A 24,574-nucleotide genomic window follows, 5' to 3' on the forward strand; every position below is an offset into this window, starting at 1 on the left:
CCGTGTTCAACTCTAAAAAATAGTAAATTAATAATGTTAAAGTTGTAGCATATCATAGCATCAATTAAATTGATTTATGAGATTGATCAAAAATCAACGAAATGACTATCAAACTTTACAAATCTAAAAGAATCGGACTTCTAGAAGTCCATCCAATTGGTAGAAGCGTGAAATACACATAAGTAGAAGACTATAAGTTGGTGGTGTTGCTTTGAGGTTTCGATTCCAAAGACCAAGATAGATATAAGTTGGTGAATTCAAATCTTTGTATCATCAACAGCAACATCGAAGTTGTGATGACCATTTCATCTTTTCCTTTTTTCGAGTTTATTTTTTATTTTTATTATTATTTTATTTATTTATTTCCTTTTTGCCTTAAAGTTGTGTGGACCCAAGGTAGGGCTAAGTGTTCGGAAATGGCTCCCGACACTTCATGCATTTCATTTTAGTGCATTTTAATCTCATGACATGGTTTAACTATATAGCACTTGTATGCTTCTTATATCGTATTTTGTGGGGGTATTGGTGCTATTTCATTTTTGAGATTATTTGTGCGAATATCTTTTGAAGATATTTTATTTTAGGGCATTAGTGCTATTAACTTTTGGAGATATTTCATGGAGGGACTTTTGTGTAATTAAAAAAAAGTTGGGACATGTGTTTTGTTTTGGTTGGACCATGTGTTGGAGGGTGAATGGAGACAAATGAGAGGCTAGAATTGTGACAAGTGGCAAGCAGTGATGGACCCAAAAATTTTTTTTGAGGGGGGCAGCCTTTTAATTTATGGGGCAAACTTATATAGTGGGTCCATTTTTGTAATTTCAATTGAGTTTTCTTAGTAAATTTTCAAAAAATTAAAGTATAAAATGCAAAAAAATAAAATTTAGTGGGGTGAATTGTAATTTTAGTGAGGGCATATTCATAAATTCTCAAAAGTTTGAAGTAAGTAAGTAAAAAAAAAAAAAAAAAAAAAAAAAAAAAAAAAAAAACTAGTAGGGGAGAATTATAATTTTAGTGGGGGGCATCTTCATAAATTCTAAAAAAATTGAGATATAAAATAAAAATATAAAAAATTCAGTGGGGGCATCCGCCCCCACTGGTCCTATGTTGGATCCGTACCTGACTACAACCTAATATTTTAAATGATTTATTTATTGGGATTATTTATTTTTATTTTTAATTAAAATGATTTTTTGATTTAATTAGAATTAATTGCGTTTATTTTATTTTTAAATGATTTGCTTTATTTAACTGGGTGCTTAGATTAATTGTCTTATTTTAATTAAATTATATTTCGTGATTATATATATTGATTGTTTGTGTGTATTTTTAATTATTGATTGAATTGTTGGCGTGTTGATTTTATTGGTATGGTGTGACTTAGTTATAAATTCTTGTTTTATTTATGTGTTTCATGTAATTAGTTATTTTTATTTAAGTATTTATTTAATTATTTTATCTATTTAAATTAAATAGATTGGGCTTGAATGAAGCTTTGTTGGGTTAATTAATAAAGGCCCATGATTATGTAATTATTTAAATGATCATTTTTGTATAATTATAAATAATTATATATATATATAAATATAATTAATTAATAAGTGTTGTGGAAGAATATATATATATATATATATATATATATATATATATATATATATATATATATTATTTAAATGTTATTATTTTTATTTGGTAGTCATACTAGGATTATAATTAGGTTATTAAGGTGTATAAATATACACATAAGGTTTTATCGTGAAAATGTTTTTATGTTAGAAAAATAAGAGAGGCGGAGAGAAAAAAGAAGAGGAAGCTGACAAAAAGGAGGTTGGATTCGAGAAGTGGACGGTGGAATTGGAAGAGACAATCAAAACTCTAGACGTCGGTTTCGTTTCGAAACCTGCAGACGAGTTTTCTCTAATTTTCCTCTTAGAACTCGTAAGTATTTCATTTTGAGTATCAAAATTTTATAATAAATTTATTAATTAAATCATGGTTAGATCGGATTAATTAAAAGAATGAATTATTATATATATATATATATATATATATATATATATATATATATATTTACTTTGGATTGTAAATTGTTGATGTATGTGTTGTATTTTTTTAAATCAACTGTTATGTTTGATCTATGACCCAAGAAGGTTATTTAGGGTTTATAGAATTTTTGCAAATTTTCTATAATTTTTTGAAATTTTTGTGGATTTTTCAAAATATTTATAGAATTTGTTTTGTATTTTTGGAATATTTTGGAATTTATTTAGAAATTTTTTAAAAATTAATTCTATGCACTGTGTGCATGGGCGCATCAAAGAAGAGCTTATGATTTAGTGAGTCATGGTGCACAGCACTCCGGTGCACCTCAAATCAGGACCATAGATGGTGCTGATGATATGTGGGTGATCTAGTGCGATCGTGTGCATAGGAAGTTAGTACAACTGCTGATCTGGGCCATAGGATTAATTTAATATAAATAGATTGATCTAGTGTGACGCAGTCCATGGGGATTTGGTGTACCACGGATCTGAGCCTTAGATGCGGCTGGATCAAAAGAGAGATTGATATGGTGCGGTGCAATTGCATGGAAGTGCGGTGAAGTGATCCGGTGTGACGCGCACATAGGGACAGATTACATCCACCGAATAACATTGCGCCACGTCATCCAGAAAGAAGAGCAGGCGCGTGGCAGCGCGTGAGGATACCAGCCTACTGACTAGTGGTGGAGCGTGGAAGCGCATGAGAGTTGTTTTACGGCATGTGGCGGTGCGTGTGAGCACGTGGGGTGGTGTTTAGAGTCCCAGAAAATACTGTGGAGTCCGGAGATGTTCCAATTTTGATTTCAAGCCTGTTATGGTTGAAAATAACTATTAGATGATGCATTCTTGGTGTTCTGAGAGCTATAGAGTATCACTATGGTATTTAATGCGCGTATAAATATAATTAATTAATAATTTGTTATAAAAGGAAGTGTATATATATATATATATATATATATATATATAATTATTTATATATGGTTTAATTGTTTAGGATAAGTATGGAGGGATATGTATGTGTGTGTGTGTATATATATATATATTTATTGATTATTGATATATATTGTGTATATATGATTTAAATAATCAAGAATTATTATGAAAGGTATTACACACACACACACACACACACACACACACATATATATATATATTATGTGTGTATAAATATATATCATTTAAGATTAATTATTAAATATTATAAATCTTATTTGGTATATCTTGATTTATAGTTGGTATGGTTGATCAAATCGTAATAGACTGGTTATTAAACTAATGATATGCTTATAATAGGTATGAGACGTTTATGTATGATTTAGTTTATGGTTAACTTTAAAGTTGGTACATGATAAAATTGTAGGTATGGATGAGTTGCCAAAGGTTTAAATATATTGCCTAAATATTTGTATGAATAAAATACATATATAGGAAGTATAGATGAGTTACTAATTTAAAAGTATAAATATCTATATTTGAGGAAGCATGGTTGAATTGTCAAGATATAAATAAATAGATTTATAATGACATGGTTGATTTGTCAAAGTATAATTAAATTGTTATATGTATTAGATGATTAAAATTTCATCTATGGATTTCTTGTATGTATAAGTTGGATTATGATTAGATATTTGTATATTAGAATAATCTAGTGTTTAAAGGTTAGTACAATATGTTATATATATGAGAAGTGATAGATCTTCCGACTTCAATTGTCGACTACTCCTCCGAATATAACGTGATTGGGAATGAGTCGAAAAGAAAGAGATGTTTACGGAAATTTTTTTAAGAGTTCGAATGAGATCCAACCACGTTGTATTCGTAGAAAGAGTCGACAATTAACGTCGGAAGACCTATCATTTTTCTATATATATATATATATATATATATATATATATATATATATATATTAATAAAATAATATTGGTGGAGATATGGACGATTTGTCAAAGCATAGTTATGGAGCTATGTGATTTAAATAATTACAATTATTATTAGGTATTGGTTTAAATTTAAAAATTTCTTTAAAAGAAATGGTGGATTCGTTTGGGAATGATTATTATTTAATCATTGTTAATAGTTTTGGAATTAATGAACCTAATAATAGATATGACTGTGGTAATACATATAATTATTTATATATATGCATATTATTGTATTAAAGTTAAAGCTTTATTTGGTTTGGTTTTGGTCAAAGATGACTTATTTATTGGTTTTCAGATGATTGGTAGAGAGGGCTTACTCATGGGTTTGACCCACTTATTTTTTATTTTTCAGGTTATAGAGGTTCAAGTATCAAGGTTGAGGATCCGCAGTTTGGGAGACTTATTTACTCTTCCTATTTATTTTAAAGTAGGATATTATTACTTTATTTGGCTTTAATAGTTATTATGAATTTATGAATAGTGAATTTTGGTTAAGGGGTCCTTGAGTTAAGAGATTCCCGAGTTGTAACTGTTGGAGGATTATTAATTAATGAAATTATTATTTATTAGTTTTCGTCAGCTTATTATTTATTCTTTTTATTTCATTTTGTAATCTGTACTTGTTTAAAATACTTTAATTGTTTTGACATCCCTTGATTTTTTTGTGTGGACTTGATCAACCCGTGTTCCGAAATCAGGGGGTATCACAACAAGACTCATTACTTGGATTTGGCTTTGGACATCTTTTCTTAATTCTCTAGGTTATTCTCCTAGAGTGAGGTAGGGGGTGTAGTTGTAACCTTGGTGTTTCCTTGTGTTTTGGGAAATTTTATATGATATGCTTGTGTTGTGTGAGTTATGGAGAGATTTGTTTATATTCTTTTTTCTTAACCTAGGCTCATATGATATTTAAAATCATCGATTATGTAGCTTGTAATCTCATTGTTCAAGTAGTGAAGTGGTTTGTTTGATTTTAACTTCCTTGATAATCATGTATTGTTGTCCTTATATTATAATCATGCTTGTAAATTGCTATTCTATGTGTTTAACACTTGCATGAATTGTGTAAGAATTATATATTAGTTCAAAGATCATATGTTGATGTTTATGTGCCTTAAATTTCTAGTGTATTAAAAACTTCTAATGCTAGCATGATGTTAGTCTTATATAGGATATCTCAATGTTAGCATACATGTCATTTTGCCTATGTACATATCATAATTATAGTAGAGTGGACTATAGGGCATGGATTATATGAGTTACATCATTTATGTGAGCTTGAAAGGTAAAATGTGTGCATTGATTATGTGAACTATATTGTGGAACGGATGATGATTTTTGGGAAATACTTTAGACATTGTGACATTGAAAATGCTAGAGTACGACTCTAGTGAGGGAGATACGCGTTTTCCCCAAAGTTATAGTGGACAGTAGGGTAGTTCCCAGCGGGTTATTAGCCTGGCAATAGCTATTTTTTCGGTGCACATAATACGTGTGATCGTGTGTGTGTGAGTCCAAGTTCTCCCTATTATATGATTTCGTATTTGGTTTCCAAGTTGACAATCTATGAGCAGAAGTTAGTTGGTGTATTTCAGTTTCATTGGACTATCTTTTATTTAGATACATTTTGTTGAGATTGTCATTTCTATTTCGATTGTTGGTCTCAGGATGCTTCTTTAGACCTACCTTTGACTTAAATGACTTGGAAGCATGTTCCACACTTGTTTACCCTACGCTATACCCTACGCTATTCTTGCAAGGCCTATGAAACTTTAGGTTATCCTTATGCTGCACTTTCCTATGGAGTAATTTAAATTACTCACACCGATCGATAAATGTTTTTTTCAAGACATGCCATGTTTTGCATGGATGTTACTTCATCTTGCTTAGATGTACTTTTTTTGCTTTCATTTGAGTTCTCTTGTATTTTGGATTGCTTCTATGTATTGATAAGCACTGAAAATTGCACATTTAAACCGCTTAAGCTTAAACGTTCTAGAACCTTATTCTATCTTATTTTTCTGTTTTAGACTAATTTTATATTATTTCCCTTTTCAGGTACTTATCCTCAAAATAAGTCAATTCAGCTGAATTAGAGCATAAAAGATGTAATCTCAAGTTTAATGGAAGAAAGGAGCAAAGTGGAAGTAAAGTAGTGAAAAACAGCTTTCTTCGATCGATCGAACTTAAGTTCCGATCAATCTCACAGTGATCGATCCAACCATGCCATAATGGATCGAGCCTTTTGTCCTTATCTTTAGCAAAATATCTTTTTTCGATTGATCCAACATTTACTTTGATCGATCGAACCCCTTTGATCTTATCATTACCTACCACTTTTGTCCTTTTTCCAAAAATATCTCAGCCTTGTCATTATCCAAAAAGTACACCGCCAAGGTTCGATCGATCCAAGCAACCTCGTGATCGATCGAATTGTCTCAAGTTGCGTGAAAAGTTGATTTCAAACCAAATTAAATGTGTGCTCATGGTGTAATCATTTGGAGGTCCTAATGCACAAGGACTGACCTTGGGTGTGACATTTGAGCTACCTATATAAGGATTTTGGCTATTTTGAGTAGAAAAGGTTGGTTAGGTAGAGAAGCTTGGCTAGAGATTAGAGAGAAAATACACAAATTAGGGAAAGTTCTTCCTCTCATCTAGGGTTTTTACCAAAGAAGAAGATGAGCTTTACCATGAAGATAGCCCTTGAGAGCTGGATAACAACATCAATGAGTGGCTAAACCATCTCTTGGGACTAGAGATAGCCCTAAGCATGCCTCATAGACCTTGATTTTTTGTAATTAATGGGGATTAGTGTTGTATTTCTTGTCTTAACTTTTGATATATATATATATATATATATATATATATATAAATCTTGTTTCTACAATGATTTGTGTAGTTTAATACTTCCAATAGATCATTTAATTCTATTCACATGTCTATGTATGCTAGAATGGATGTTCATGTGTTTATTTCTAGATTTGATGACATTAATACATGTCTATGTGTGTTGATAATATGAATCTAGTGATGGTTAAGGCATGGTGCTTAAATGGAATACTCTTGTAGTTAATTTGATGGTTCATACTTATTTCTTGATGGATTGTGCCACAACCTTAGTTTAATTAGTTTAATTTTCATGTCACTAGCTTAGTTGTAGTGTAGTTGCCTTACTTTCTTAGATAAGTGGACAATCCATTCTTATTGTTTAATATTCCATGCTTATGAATGTAAGTAGTATATTTCTCTAATTTGTTGAGTGTGCATTGATTATGGTCTTATGGAAGGATTAATGGCTTAATTTGATATGTTGTGTGTAATACCCCTAATTTTCAAAAAGATAAAATTGGAATTTAACTTATTTTTATTTCATTTTGAGGTGACTATTTGCTTAGGTGTTAAATTGTTTATTCTTTATTTGATTTACATTGTTACTTGTGTATTTGAATTTCTTTATTTGGTTAAATATTTTCTTTAATTGAATTGTGGTTTGTTTAATTGTTATTATTTATTTGAGTTAATTGTATTGTTTGTTTTATTTTAAATTGTATTATTTTTTAAATTATTAAGTGATTTAAATTTAATTGTCTTTAATATGTGCTTAAGTGGAAGTTTAATTAACGGTTTTCATTAATTAATAAAATTAGGGTTTTTGTATATTTTCATGTGCTAGCCGACATAATTTATTTAGTATATAGATTAGAGTTTCAATTGGACCTAAGTTTCAATATTACCTATAAATATATACGTTATATGTCTGCCTAGGGTTTTAGAACCCTATTCACGATACAGTGAAGGCAGAGTATGGCAGAGGCTTGTGAGGACAACTTAGAGATATCAGTGAGGGTTACGGCTGTGGATTGAAGGTCAGACCTAGGAGAAGGGAAGAGCCGGAGTAGTGGAAGGCTTGACAGTATTCAGTAATTGCCGGAAAATTAGAGACGACGCCGGGATTTCATAACTGAAATCACAGGCAAGTTCTATTCTCTCTCTCTCCATTTGGCCTGTGTTCTGTGCATTCGTAGATGTTCTCTAGAATCTTAAACGGATATTAAACGGATCATGCATGCTTAGTATAGTTTAAAGTAACTATCTGTATGTGTTTGTATTAAACTAAAAATTGTTCTTGTGAGTTTGGTGTTACTTTATTCTTTGAGCATATGAAATCTGTAACGATCTTTATCTCTGTAATTGATCTGAACTTTTGTGATCAAGTCATGGGGATGAGATGGGGTATAAATAGGACTCTTAGGTTCAGTATTAAGGTGAACAGAGGGTCGAGAATGGTCGAAGACGAAGCTGGTAGTCAGACAGAGTAACAACGGAAGAGAGAAGGCTCTCAGAGAGGGAGAGCCGGCTCCACCCATTGTAGAGCTAGCTCTAGGAGAGGTAGAGCCGGCTCTACCCTTTTAGAGGCGGCTCCAGATAGGTTGGAGCCTGCTCCAACAATTTTTTAGAGCCTGCTCTACAAGTTTAAGAGCAGGCTCCCTTGTTTCCGTGAAATCTGGACTTTTGGGCACTGTTTGGGGACTTGTTTGTGTTCTAAAATGGTTTTTGAAGTACACTGTGGGTTTTAAACATAATTTCATGAATTATTAAAGTCTTACATGGCAAATATTATACCCATAGACTAGTGGATGAAACAATATTAAACTATACAATTTAACATACTGTTAACGGACGGGTGGAACTGAACTGTTCTGGAAAAATTCTAGGACTACACATAATGATTAAGAAGTTAAGTTTAGGTGTTAATACGACTTTAATTGACCAAAGTTTACCCCTAAATTAACGGAACAAACCGTATAAAATTTAGACATTTCTTTATACGGTTAATGGATAGAAGAAAACTTAAATTGCCTAAGCTTAATTTTGGCAATCCAGCGGGATCTAGTATGTTTATAAATCTTATTTTGATAGCATGCTAGGGTCAGTTAGTTAACAAGTTTGATTTATGCATATCTTGGATGTTAATGGTGGAAATATTATATTCTTTTCTGCAGTTACTTAGACTACGGATTTGGATTTTAATTACTAGACTATCAAATTGTTTATGCAATTACTTAGATTAAATGCTTGGATTTTAGTTGCTGGATTATTAAATTGTTTATGCAATTACTTGGACTATGGATTTGGATTTTTAATGCTGGACTATTAAACTGTTTTAGCAATTACAGGGATGGTATTTTGGAATTATAGTTGATGTACTGTTTCAATTATGTTTTATCAACTATTTGGATTATGTGGATTTATGTGATGTACTGATTGAGTTGTTGCATCATTTACGGATCATATGCATGGTATGCACTGGTATGGAACCGTGGTATACGGAGGACGGATTAGATCAAAACGCTAATTCCAACCCATTTATACATACGGAATGGATTAACTAAAACAGTTAAATCTTACATGGTTTCATGTCTTGTCAACTAAAACAGTTGAACGACATATTGGACGGTTGTTTATATTTTCTGTTAATAAGAAGGATAGGGATTTAATTAAATCATTTAAATCATAATTTTATGTCGTGTCATGGCAACGAATAGTTGAGCGGCACTACATTGGTTTGGATGATAATTTATATATATAAATTATGGTACCGTGGTCTGAGCTTGAGTCTCATAGTCGACGGTTAGAGAGCGTATATGCAATAGGATGCGTAGCTAGCTATATTGGTTGAGGTATACCCTGTTAGGCTTAGGTAGTCATGCCCACTCAGGTGCGTTTTGCATGTTACCTTCTATTCAGGTTGAGACCCTCAGCATAGTCTAGTGAGAGTCATGTAGTGTGGCTATATATATTTATCTATTACGGATTATATAGATATGTTTGAGGCATTTAGAATGTATCTGCGTATCGGGTCTCTGTTTGAATTGAAGTTAGGATAGAACTTATTCGTGGGCCTGACCCACTCTTATTTTTCAAGTAACGGATGGTTCCAGGTCTTAGAGCTTGTTCGTGCTGAGCAGAGACAGTTTCTCATTCTTCCAACGACGTAGGAGTTTCTTGGAGATTTAGCATTGGAGTTCTTCAGTTGTTGATTTCAGTGTTGGAGTTTGTTAGGAGTCCACCAGATGGATTCCCGAGTTGTATTAGAAATGGGGAGTTAGTTGTATCAGAATATCACTTTATTTATAAAATTTTATTCTGAGGTTTTAATATTTAGATTATCATTCTAGTTTCTTTTCAGTAATTTATTTATTCCTGTTTTCTTAATTTTATTCTGTATTCGTTTATTGCTAATTGGTTTGATATCCTCGGGTAATCGGGCGTGGGCCTGGCCAACCCGTATCCGGAAATCCGAGGTTATCGCATTGTGTTATTCACTAGATTGGCTAGACAATGTATGCTTACTTGACCATCTATGCTAATATTTCAATCAATGGCACACACTTTCATTTACATCACATAATCCCCCTAATCCATCAAATATTGAATGTTTAGGAAGGTAAGGCTTAGTGGTGAACTCTATGACCCAAGACTTCTCTCTCTTATTCTCTATACCTTACTTACTTTAGTTGTTTTACATTGCATTTGTTTAGCTTAAATTGTAGTTTAATCCAACTAACAAACTATCTTTGATCATTCGACCTACTAACCCGACATTGATTTCCAAGCAAAAATACATTTCCTTTCCCTTGGGACGAACCCTACTCACTCTAGCTACATTTATAGTTAGTAGTAGAAGTGACATTCTATAAATTCAAACTTGGCCACACAGCACACTTCATTGCAATTTGGGTGCAACGACGATAACACACTATGTATTATATACTTTTTAAGTGTTGATGTTATTCCTTTTAAGTATATTGTATTTGGGATTCATTTGATGCAATGTAATGAGGTTAAGGGCCATTTTATTTCAAAGCATACTTTTAGTTCCTTTATTGTATTCTTGAATGATTTCATTTCATTTCATGCTTCATTTTGCTTGGGATTGACCTTGTAAGCCTTAAGGACCATTTTTGGGCAAATGGGGGAAAATACCAAATTTCAGAAAATTTCATTTTGGGCTCGGTTACTATTTATCGGTGGCGAACTAGTAATACTGAGTGGGCCTTGTCTATCCAAAGGTGCTCGGCATACCTTTATGCGCACGCTTGAGCACCCAGACACTGTGCAAGCGCTCACACAGTGTCTATCGAGCGCTCGCAGCCACTTTGTTGTTATGATTCCATTCAGCTTAATATAGTTACTGGTCTCGGTTGTTATATTAAATTGAATCCAATTAATTAACTTAGGTATATATCTGAATTAAGAATTTATGTTGACTAATTTTAATGTATAGGTGTATAAAGTGAGAGATCATATTTTGGAAAGGTTACGTGATGAAGCTGAGTCTGAAAAGCTTGGATAGTTTTTTTTTTATCAAGACCAGTAACTATCTTGAAATTCGGGCAGTCACAAAGTAAACACAAAAGTAGTGGAAGATCAAATGAAGGTATGTTGTTGTGATTTTTGCTGGTGTAGATGCTGATTCGGAGTTGTAATGACCCGGTCATTTTCCTTCCTTTCCTTTTTCTTAGATTTTCAAGGATATTTTTTTTCTGTTGATCTTTTCCTTTCTGAGTTCGGTTTCCTGTCACTTAGTGTCATCTTGAGTGCTCGAGGGCGGTTTCCAAGACTCTTTTCTTTGGATTGACGATTTATTTTGAGGACCGAGTTATTTTCACATTTTCACTTTTGTGACACTATTCACTTTTCGTCTTTTTCTCGGTTGTCACTTTGCGAGCACAACCTCATTTTTCGTGTTCGGATTTGATTCCGATTTTGCATACATCCACGATATTTAAATTCCATGCTATGTGTATTTTTACTTTTGTAGAAAAACATGTTAAGTGTTTACTTTTCTTGTAAAGGATATGGATGCATAACCTTTTTGTAAATATTCTCAACTTATGGGGTTTTAGTGTAATTAAATAAAGTAATTATTTTTCATCTTAGGGACCATTTTGTAATTTTATTTGGAAAATATTTTGAAAAATGACCTTTTTGTAAATTTTGAAAAGTGTGACAAGTGTCACACTATCATTGGTCCACTTGTTGACATTTGTGTGGGGACACCTTGATGCCTTGGATGATGACATATGGAGGGTGAAGATTCACCCACTTGTTGACCTATGATTGATGTACTTGTTGGCTTGGATGGTTGACAAGTGTAGCCTTAGGATTAAGCTTGCAATGGATGCTTGGATGAGTGACAAATGTATGCTCCAAATTAAGTCCTGCAATTATTTTTGGGCCACTTTGGGATTATATTTTTAAAGAAGGGTTTTTGTGCAATTGACCATAGATGTGTGTGTTGACCATAGTGTAAGAGTACATAGTGAGTGGAGGATTTTTATTTTCTCCACTCACGCATTTTCACATTATGTCATTTTTCTTCCTCATTAGAACCCTAGCCTCTATGGATGGAGCTTGAAGCCCTAGGCATTGACTTTGATTTTTGAGGGCCTTCTATTGATTTCCAAACTTGACCTTGGAATTCTTTTTGTTCCCCTCAACTTCCTTTTCATAACCCTAGAAGGGTTTACCATTTTGTACTTGCTAACCTTGGATTCAAGAGGAACAATCCTCTTGTAAGGTAGGGGGTATTATAATTTATTTTCTAAGTGGTTTTAATTGCTTTTGTATGAATATATAAGTTGTAAGCATGTTTGTTTTTTGTTAATTTGAGAAATAAATGATGTATCATAGTTGCTTATAACTCATTTTAGACTTGGTTTATGGTAGCCATAGCTTGATCTTTGTTATATATTAATTTGGAATGATTTAGATGAGTTTTCAAATCTAGAGATTAAATGAATTTAATTTGATTTAAATTCTAGTAAATTGTGTTTTACTTGTATTCCATTTTACACTTGAGATATGGTGTGACCATCACTTAGTGCTTAATATATATTAATTTGGGGTCATTTGAATGACTTTTGAAAATTAGAGGTTTAATTAATTTAAATTAATTAAATTCTACTTGATGATGTCTTGCTCATTTTGCTCTTTTGATTTGATATATGTAATGTGCATGTTATATTGTTCAACATATAATAAATTGAGGTTATTTGAATTTGATTTGAAATCTAGATAATTTAATTATTCTTGTTTAATTAAATTTTATCTAATGGCTCTATAGATCTAATTGTGTTTTAAAAGTTGTTTCTATATTCAAATCATGGACTTGGACTTGTTGTATATTCACTTGGTTATGTTTGGAGCATAGGATAATATTGTTGTTTTATTTATATTCATGAGAGCAAGTTTTCTTTATGGATTATATTGTTGTCTTGTGTAATAAGCTGCACATTTTGTATTTGACATCTTTTCATACTATAGTAGTTGTGGATTTAGAGCATGTATTGTATGTGTTTCCAAATTTGGTTGTGTGTGGTAGATAGTTGATTATCTTGTATATACACGTTGATATATATGTTATTGCACAACTTGTTGATTTTGGAAACTTGGGGATGTTGTTGTTTGACTAAGGCTAGGACATGGTTCTAGTACGGGGGATTGTCCCTCTACAAGTCTAGTGCGCACATAGGGAGGTTTACCATGGGCAAGTAACCCTAAAGTAACTATGGTGTCGGTCTGATCCGGCGTGACGTCCAAGTATCCACCTTGTTTGATTTCGTATTTCATTTCAAGTTGATAACTATATGATGTTGTAACTTGTTGTTCCTTATTCGATTTCCCATTTTAAGTTTCAAGATGTTAACTTTGAGAAATCATGCTTATGCGTTGTATTGAAAGCTCCAATGTTGGTTAAATTGCATCGATATGGTGATTTGTGTTTTAAATGTTCAAATGTACCTTAAGAATGAACCTATAGACTCATTTGCAACATAGACACTAGGTGGCATGAACCACTTTAGTTGATTTCGTATCTCGGACTTCAAGTTAATGAATTTGAGGGTCTATATCTCGTTGTGTTGTATAGCATGCTTCTATATTGTTCAATTGCATAAATATTGCAGTTTATGCTAGAAATGAGCTATGATAGCTTAGGATACTCAATGAGTCTCACCTTGACATAGACGTTAGGTGGTATGATCCCTTTTGAATTGTTTCGAGTTATTGTAAAATTCTTTAAAGAAATCGAGTCTATACATGCTCATTCCCTACGAGTAAACTTGTTTACTTACCCTGAAGTTACTGGGGGTTTTGTTCAGGTACGAAGACTTGGTTCGTGATGTTCATCATTGCATGGATGATTGTAGACTAGAAGGTTTCAATTCTTGTAAAGGATAGCTTGAAATGACATTTGTAGCCCTTTTTGTCAAAACTTGTATTTGTTGTCTCAACTATGTAATGTGCACTTAAGTGCACCTTTTAGCACTCTTTGGATGTTTATGTAATGAGGCCAAGGGCCAAAGACACTTATATGACTTGTGTGTTGGTTTAACTTCCTAGTTTGTTATGGAATGTATGGAAATTCAAGGGTCGAACACAATTTGTAAATGACTTGTCATGAGGCCTTAAGGCTACCTTTTGTTTATTTTCCTTGCTTGATTAAAGATCATTCACAAGTATGTTGCACACACTTACAAATGATCATTCATGTTGGCTATGTTCTTGAGACTTGTCTTTTTTACCTTGTTTCTGCATTTTGGGGTTCTAGTATCCGCGCCACTGCTGCATTTGGCGGGCCCCCGCGGAATTTTGGCTGGCGCCCGCATGGGTCTGTGCATGGCCTCCTACTCCAAACATCTTCCTTCAGAGGACCATATCTCACTCGTTTCAACTTTGAATTGGTCCATTCTTGAGTCTAAATTGACCGCGTCAAAATATGTTTTCTAATGGTACTAATTAGAGCTTAATATTCCATTTGTAACTTAAGTTATTCAAGTTTTAGTGAGGTAGTGTTAGGATTTGGTTTGAACCGGAAAGGGGTTTTTTTTCCTTAACTTCAAGACTTGATATCTTCTTCGTCCGGACTCCAAATCAAGTCATTCTTGAGTCTATTTTTATTAATTTTTTATTTGTTTTCCAATGGTATTCTTGGTAGCATCCATTTATCTATGAAATGACCATTTTTTCCCTAAGTTCATTCTTGTCCAATTTTAAGACGTCGTTTCCGCATTCGCATTCTTTGGGTTTTGTGATCTCATTGAGGATCACATTGGTGTTTTATAAATGTGTAGTATCTCTAGAGACCATTGTTACACCTTTTACTTTCGCATTCAGGATTCATCATTGCATTTATGTTCGGTTTGTCATAGGACGCACTGGCCTATAAACCAGGGCCGTCACAGTTGTCTTGTTTCCGCATTCTCGGATCTGTTTCAGGTCATCACTAGACACACTGGGTTAAAAAATCCAGGGTCATCACAGGTGGTATCAGAGCTCCTAGGTTTGAATACCTTGGACGACGGGTTTTGGGTGCATATCGTGCTTGTGTTGCCATACTCTATGTATTTATATGTTTCATGATAACATGTTTTGGTTTGATAACATGTTTGCGTGCTTACGTGCTATATGTGGTATACTATCTGTTTAGCCTGTTTTGATTCTATGGTAAAGAGCATGACATATGATGTATACTAGATTTTATCTGTATATGCATGATTGTTTTACATATTTGAAAGGACTTGGGATTAGTTATGGGATGTTTGAGTCGAGATTTAGTTGTTTGGTGAGTTGCACTTAGTACGATGGTTGGTGTGTCTGGTTTTGTTTAGGCACTCTTCTTTGAGGTTGTTGGTGATTGTCCACATGGTTTTACGGTAGTGTAGGTTGTTGTCGACCTAACATTGGTTTTGAGGTAGGTGGTGGGTCACCTTTTGTTTGGGCTCTTGTGAGTTGAGTCGTTAAGCGTAGCCTTAGAGCTTTTGGATCAATTGCGGATTTGTTGGTTTTAAACCATGATGAGGTTATGGACCTCTTAGGATCCTTGGTTGTTTGGGATGGTTCTTCTGAGATTGCAATTTTTGTTGACGGGTACGTTTGTGGGCGGGTGCATGGCACTGTCATGCTACCGTACTGGCTAGGTATAAGCGCAGTTCGGATGGAATCAGTGTTGGTTTTTGTTCCAATAGGCGTAGTCTTTTTGGTTGGCGATGATGTGAGTTTTTGTTTTAAGCGTCTGGTATTGAGACAGTCATTGATGGTCATTTTAAGGACAATTTTGGAGATTGATTTGGTTATCTAATTGTATGGCTAGAGTAGCCATTTCGTTTGAGTTCTCCTTGCATGATGATGCTTTTGGGATCAAGTTGATTGATCGATGTTTTGGGTTTGTGAGAGCATTGGATTGTTAGTGTCATTTGTAGTGTCACCTTTAGATTTGGAGATGGATTGTTAGAGTCTTACCATTGTGGTAAGGGCTCACGTTTGTTTTGAGACAGGTTGTTGTCACATTGGTTTTGGAGTCAGTTTATGGTTAGGATTGGTCTTTCCTTTTACCTAGACATTGTAGGACACGATGTCCATTCATTGTTGCATCATGTTTGTTTTCAGTAGTTCCATTTACTACCATGTTAGTAGTATGATCTATGCTATTGTGATGCATGAGTGGGTGGAGGTGTCCATATTTGTCTTCTTGTTGTGTGGCATTAGCATGCCTTATTTATATGCTTAGAGATGCCATGCTGTTGCTGTGTTTTAGTAACATGCTTTTGTGTTTACGTGGAGACGTGTAGCATGTGTGATACCCCTCGGATCCGAGACACGGTTTGATCAGGCCCAGGCCCAAACCCGAGAGAATATCAAACAATTAATATTTTATAATGAACACAGAATACAAAATAAATTAAGAAATGAAATTAAAGCTGGAAGGAACTAAAAATAGAATCCGCAAAATATTGTAATTATTAAAATCCATCAAACCCAAACTCCAAAACTCCATCAGTTTACAACTTGGGAATCCATCTCTAGTGGACCCCTATTAAACATCCAAACGGAAGATAGAACAACTGTAATAAACGTCCAGAAATAAAACTATAGAGAGAGCCCTACATCGTCGGAAGAGTGAATAGAGACCTCTGCTCAGCACGAACATGTCTAAGCCTGGAACTGTCGTGTACCTGAAAAAATAGAAGTGGGTCAGGCCCACACGTAAGTTCTATACTACTACAATCCAAACAGAGGCCCGATACGCATGTACATCCTAAACAATTCAACAATAGCTGATAGTCCGTAAATATATATATAGTCACACTAAAGGACTCTCACTGGACTACAGACCGGTCTCAACCTGAATAGAGGTAACATGCTAAAACGCACACGAAGTGGGCATATGTACCTATACCTAAACAGGGTACACCTCCAACCATCGTAGCCAGCTACACATCCCGATGCATATACGCTTCCTAGCCATCGGTCCTGAGGCTCAAGCTCATACCGAGGCACCATAACAATACATATATAAAATCCCTGGTATTGCCCGCTTAACAAGTAGTTGCCATGACAATACAAATCCACGGGACTTAACTTTTAGTTAATCCCATCCTTATTCCAAGTAGGTGGGTAATGGTATTGTTTTAAAAACCAAACCCATCCTTAGTATGCCACCGTCCCATACCGGTGCCTACTTTCTAATCCTCCAGTAGTCAATAATACCAATAAATCAAGTATATATTAACTAAATTCCAACATCCAACATTCAATGTTAGCAGTGATAAAATAAGCATTGATAAACAGGGTCATAACAACAACATATACATGCCCAATTTAAGTTATTCCCTTTAGTCTGATATAAAGACAGAATTAATTAAAATTTCCATTTAACACCTTACAAATGACATACAGATATGTATGGTATGTATTACAAAATCCCAACCTCCAAAGTTGATCCTAACTGTGATAATGTAAGCATCAAAACAATATTCACAGTATGTATGTAGACATGCTCAAATTAAAGTGTTCCAAAAAACCGATCTAGTGTTAAACTCAAATCCTCCTAGTATTTAAGTTCCAACAGTTGCTATTACAGAAGTTAAGATAGCTATCATCTAGACCCATCCTTCCAATAATTTATACTAGCAGTGGTAAGGAAAAACGTGAACCATAGAACCACAATGCATCCACAAACATGCTTAGTCTAGGTTGAACAAGCATACAACACTACTGTAACTACCAGTTTCATAGCAAAACAGATATCATTTTAGTTTGGTTTAATCTTCATTAATCCTGGAATCATTTAAGAGTGCAAAGAGTATGAAGCCTAAGGGAAAGAGTAAGGATAGAATCTTACCTCAGAAACTTTTGTTCAAAGTTTCAACGTCGTCTTCTTAAAAAATCCCGGTTACTGTTCACGGGTACGAAACACTATTCCCGAACTCAAAATCTGATCTCCACCGTTCAGATTGTGCAACACTGAGTCATGAACCTATCATCCAAATTTCAGCTCGATCGGACCACGGACGAAGCGGGATCGGATGTTTGATGAAATCTGGGCAGAATGGAAAAAAAACCTATGCGACCCAGTTACTGTTCACGAGTACGAATCACTGTTCCCGAGGTCAAACTCTGATCTCCACCGTTCAGATTGTGCGTCACTGAGTCATGAACCTCTCCTCCAAAATTCAGCTTGATCGGACCACGGACGAAGCAGGATCGGAGCTTTGATCAAACCTTGGCAGAATGTGAAAAACTGCGTTTTTCCTTCTCCACTTCCACAAAACGTGTGCTTTGTTTAAAAAAACCCTACACAGACGTCTACCTTATACTTATAGAGTTTTCCTAAACCCTAGGTTCATTTAAGTCCAACTCACAATCCTAACCGGCCCATCCAATTAACGTAGAAACCTACGACGGCTATAATATAAAACCCTAATTTATACTGTAATTAAAACCCTAGTTAGATGTATTTACCTAATTACCTTATTCACCATTAAATACTTAACAAATAATCTAATTGAACAAAATAATAATTAGTAAACCCAATTAAACCAAATAAGACACACATAAAATAAGACACACATAGAATAATTAAACCAATTACACTTAAACCATTAATGCCAATTAAATAATTAAAACACTAACAAGTAATTCCAATCAAATAACTAAACCAATTACACTTAAACCATTAATACCAATTAAATAATTAAAACACTAACAAGTAATTGCAATCAAATAACTAAATCAATTACACTTAAACCATTAATACCAATTAAATAATTAAAACACTAACAAGTAATTCCAATCAAATAACTAAAAATAAATATCATTTAAATAAATTAAATCACCACAAAAGAAAACAATTAAGCACCTAATAAAAAAAAATAATGACACATAATCAAATAAAATGCACTTAAATAATAAATTAAATACCATTAAATACCAGGAATATCCTTTTTAAAATTAGGGATATTACAGCATGTACCCTTGATTTTATCTATGTGAGTAGATTTACTTATTTGGTGGTTGCATTCCTCGTCAAATGCATGACTTCCATGTTTGGTTTTTCCTTTTTGTTTCCCTCGGTCACATGTAGTTGTATGCCGGTGTCTGCAATGGTTTCGTTGTGAAATTCCTCGTAAAGGAGTTGTCACATTTGTTTTGTTTTGAGCTGTCCACTTCCCTAAGATGGGAAGAATGCTCCATTTTCGTGTTCATCGTGTTAACACTTGTGGGAGAATAGGGTTCTCCTCCTTTCTTGGTTCGAGTAAGGGACTTTATAAGGAGTGAGTCTCTTCTCTTCATTGCATTGTGCACAGTTTTAGGGTTGGCTAGTCTGTGAGGATCACCATTATTGTCTTGAGTCCTTGGTGAGGATTTGATTGATTTTGGTCGACTTACTTCCATGTAGGGGTGAAGTCTTTGACCTTGTTGTCTTTCATTTCAGAGACAGACTTGTGGTGTAGTCCTTCTTAGGACTGGTGGTTCCCTTCCTTTTGTGTCTTCCCTTGGGGAGTTTTGCAGTGGTTGTTGACGGGTTGTGGTGCTCTGAGTGAGTTGATTAGTGTGAGATCATTTTATGGGGACTGGTGTCCATTTGATTAAGGATTTGGTTGACTCATTGTGTGAGTTTAACGCTATTTAGGGATGTCTTTTGGAGACTTGTTTCAGTTTTGGAGACCTTGATGTGGTTGACTCTTAGGAGGAGTTTTGAAGGATCGCTGTTGGATATGGCTTATTTGTGGAGTTTTCTCGTCCTATGTAAGACCCCTAGTTTTAAAAAGGGTTATAATTGGAATTTTAATATTCCTTTTATTGTTTTCATTATTTATTTTATTTGTTTTTGGTATTTATGTGGTTAGGCTTTTCTGAATTAAATTAAGTGTTGGGTGAATTTAAATGGTTATACATTAAATTGATTTGTTAGTTGTTTTATTTTTCCTTGGTTTAATTGGTAATTGTGATATTTAAATTAATTGAATTTTTATTTTATTATTTGAATTGTTGGACCTATTTGTAATTATTTGAATTATTTGCGTTAATGATATTATTATTTGACTGAATGGATTTATTGGTGATTATTGGTATTGGTTGCGTTAATTTCATTATTGGGTTTAAATTATTGTAATTAAGTTAAGTGAGTTTTTAGACGTCACCTAAGTGTAGCCGACATAGATTTTAAACGTAGGCTCTGTTTATGGGCCGACTAGTATTTAGATAAGGGCTCTGTTTTTAATCCTACAGGGAATAGGGTTTCAATTAAGTCTATATATATATAGAGCAGTATGTCACCTTAGGGTTTTAGCAATCACAGACCTTATTTACGTTCAGAGTATTGAGAGAACAACAGAGAGGAACAGAGAGGGGTCGTGAGAAACAAACAGAGCTACTTTGGTGAGGGTTTGGCCGTGGCTTACAGGACGGACGTAGGAGAAGGGAAGATAGAGCAATAGGAGATTTAACAGTGAATGGGATCGCCGGAAAAACTTAGAACGACGGCAACAGAGTTTTGAATCCAAAACTGTAAAGGTAAGTTCTTTCCTTTCTCTCTCCCGTTGCCTGTGTTCTGTGCATCCTTAGACTGTCTCTAAGGTTTTAATTGATCATTAGTTAATTTATACATGCTTGTTATATGCTAAATCAGATGTCTGTATATGTGGAAGTAATCTGTTTTAGTTCTTGTACCTCTGGTTTTTAGTTTGGAGTGGAAGCATGTTTAATCGGTTAAGATTTTAAATACTGTATTTGAATTGAACTATTGTGAACAAGGCATAGGGTTGTTGTTGGATGTTTCTAGGACTCTTAAGACCAGATTTAAGAAGCAACAGAGGGGTAGGAAAGGGTCAGAGATGGAGCAGATCGTCGGAGACGGCGAAGGAACAAACTGGGGCTCTCAAAGGGGAGAGCGCCGGCTCTCTCCATGCCGGCTCTCCCATGGAGAGAGCCGGCTCTAGGCAAGGAGAGTCGGCTCCCCCTTGTGGGAGAGCCGGCTCTAGGCAAAGTGGAGCCTGCTCCACTTGTTTTGGGAGCAGGCTCTTTCTTTTTGTGCGTACACTGAAGCAGTTGCGCCTTGTTTGGTCCAACTGTGGGTTTTTGAACAATGTTTGGGCTACTGTGATGATTTTAAACACTAATTCATGGAGTATTAAAGCCTAAGATGCATTAATTTGTTTTTATGCTAATGTTTTAAACAGTAGGAAAATCTTAAGTAAGTCGCAGGCTGTTTAAGGACTTAACGGATCGGAAGGATTTAATTATGCAAACTATGTCTAGGAATTAAAAAGGGTTGGAACATGGATTCCAAACAATATTACCATGTTATATTAGAGCCTCACATAATAAATTATTGTCTTAGTACTATTGGATTTAACAGTAAGAGGGAAAGTGCAGCGGTGCAGGCTGTTAATGGAAGGAACGAATTTAATTGCCTAGTTTAATTTCAGTAATTTAACGGAGTATATTTATATTTAAAAATCTTGTTCTGGTGGCATGCTAGGATTATTTAATTAACAAGTGTGATCTATGCATATTCTGGATGTTAATTGTTGAAATACTAAATATTTTTCTGCAATGCATGGATTTAAGCTTGGAACTTTAGTTGCGGTAATTTTAAACATTACACTGCAATTATTTGGATTAGAGTTTGGACTTCAATTGGACGTTGGCTTGGAATTAATTGAAGAATTAAATATATTTTCTATCAATTACCTGGATGGATGCTGGAATTTAACTTGACGAATTAGTAAACTTTGTCTCGTTTGATTACATGGATGGATTCTGGATTTGTAGTTGATAACTTGTTTAAATTATGTGTTTATCAACTATATGGATAATGTGGACTTTATTTGATGTACTGCTTATAATGTTGCATCATTTACGGATCATTTGCATATATGCACCGGTATAGAACGGTGGCATACGGAGGGATGGATTAGGTCACAACGCTAATTCCTACCCATTCATACATACGGAATGGATTAACTAAAAACAGTTAAATCCTATATGGTTTCATGTCCTGTCAACTAAAACAGTTGAAAGACATACTGGATGGTTGTTTATATTTCTGCGTTAGGATGAATAGGGTTTTAACTAAAACATTTAAATCCTAATTTTATGTCGTGTCATGGAAATGAATCAGTTGAGCGGCACTACATTGGTTTGGAAGGGAATTTATATATATAATTATGATACCGCGATTTGAGCTTGAGTCTCATAGTCGACGGTTAGGGAGCGTATATGCAGTAGGATGCGTAGCTAGCTATGTTGGTTGAGGTATACCCTGTTAGACTTAGGTAGTCATGCCCACTCAGGTGCGTATTGCATGTTACCTTCTATTCAGGTTGAGACCCTCAGCATAGTTAGTGAGAGTCCTGTAGTGTGGATATATATTTATCTATTACGGACTATATAGATATGATTGAGATGTCTAGGATGTATCTGCGTATCGGGTTTCTGTTTGGATTGTAGTTAGGATAGAACTTGTTCGTGGGCTTGACCCACTATTATTTTTCAGGTAACGGACGGTTCCAGGTCTTAAATCTTGTTCGTGCTGAGCAGAGACGACTTCTCATTCTTCCGACGACGTAGGCGGTTCCTATATGGTTTAGCATTGGATTCTTTTTCAGTGGTTCATTTCTCAGTGATGATTTTATTAGGGGTCCACCAAATAGATTCCCGAGTTATATTAGAAATGGAGAATTTGGATGTATCAGAATAATTCTTTATTAATTTAATTTTATTCTAAGGTTTCAGTATTTGGTTTATCATTCTAGTTTCTTTTCAGCAAATTTTTATTTATTCCTGTTTCCTTAATTGTATTCTGTGTTCGTTTATTGCTAATTGGTTTGATATCCTCGGGTAATCGGGTGTGGGCCTGGCCAACCCGCATCCGGAAATCCGGGGGTATCACATCCTAGTTATGGCTAGGCGTAGTTTTGAGGAATTGTAGTTCTAGTGATTGGTTGTGGATTAAAAGTAAGGAAATTTGATTTAGCCTGGTTGCCAAGCACGGTTTTGAGAGATTCGTTTTATGACTTTGGTTGTCAGGACTTGACGTGTGTACCACTTAGTGGGCTTGTATTTCGAGGATTTAGTTATCCTTGATAGGGATGTGGATCTGATGTTTGATTTCGGTGTGGTTTTGTAGTTGATTTGTTTCAGGGAGATATGTGGGACCTTCGATGAAATGTATAGTAGTGAAGTTCATTTTGATTCTTGGTGGAGTTGATTTACTTGTTAGGCTTTGGATTTTTTTATTGATGTTGTTAGTAGGAGTGTTTTGAGGCATTGAAGTTATTGGTTTTATTGTATTGAGGATTGAGACCTTAAGCTAGAAGGTACTTGTAACATTGCCGTAAGGATTTTGAGAATGGTCGGGATGTTGACGTCTTTAGACCATGTCTCAACTTTTGCGGAATGCCGGGTTACCGGATTGCTTTTGGTAATGATGATTTACTACATTGATGTCATTTATATCGAGAGGTTTCATGGGTAAACCTAGTGGGCGGCAGGTTATGAATTAGTGCCTTATACTGTCATGTTACCGTACAAAGTTATGCGTTGTGGGCGAGTGCTAGTTGCCGTCGATGCTACCTTACTGACGAGTAAGTATGGGTGGGCACTAGGCATTGTCATTACTGCCACACATTTGAGTACGTTGTGGGCGGGTTCTGGTCGCTATTCGTACTGCCATGTCATCTTTATTCGGTACCCTGATTTGGTACGTGGTTATTTTGGAGTTCTTTTGGTGGTTGTTTTTGGATTGGTATGATGGGATGCTTACGGTTGTTGCTTTCCGTTTCTTTATCTGACCTTGGGTTCTGTATATAACCTTTGACTTGTTGTATGGCCGCGTGGTCACTTTCCTTTTGAGAGATTGTCCTGTCGTGCGCACGTGGGTGCAAATGACATTGGTTTGTACTTTGTCTTTTAGTTCTAGGATTGCTTTTGTAGCATGCTGTGTGGGATACTCGGAGATGTCCTCTATAGTTACCCTGGTTTTGACTTTTGTTTTGTTGGGGCTGGATTTCGGGGACGAAATCCTTTTAAGGTATGAAGGTTGTAATGACCCAGTCATTTTCCTTCCTTTCCTTTTTCTCAGATTTTCACGGATATTTTTTTTTCCGTTGATCTTTTCCTTTTTGAGTTCGGTTTCCCGTCACTTAGTGTCATTTTGAGTGCTCGGGGATGGTTTCCGAGACTCTTTTCTTTGGATTGATGACTTCCTTTGAGGACCGAGTCATTTTCACATTTTCACTTTTGTGACACTATTCA

Source organism: Cornus florida, unplaced genomic scaffold (genome assembly GCF_030987335.1).
Source record: "Cornus florida cultivar Cherokee Brave unplaced genomic scaffold, ASM3098733v1 CherokeeBrave_3.0.0_Hap2_Chr09, whole genome shotgun sequence".
Classification (NCBI taxonomy): Eukaryota; Viridiplantae; Streptophyta; class Magnoliopsida; order Cornales; family Cornaceae; genus Cornus; species Cornus florida.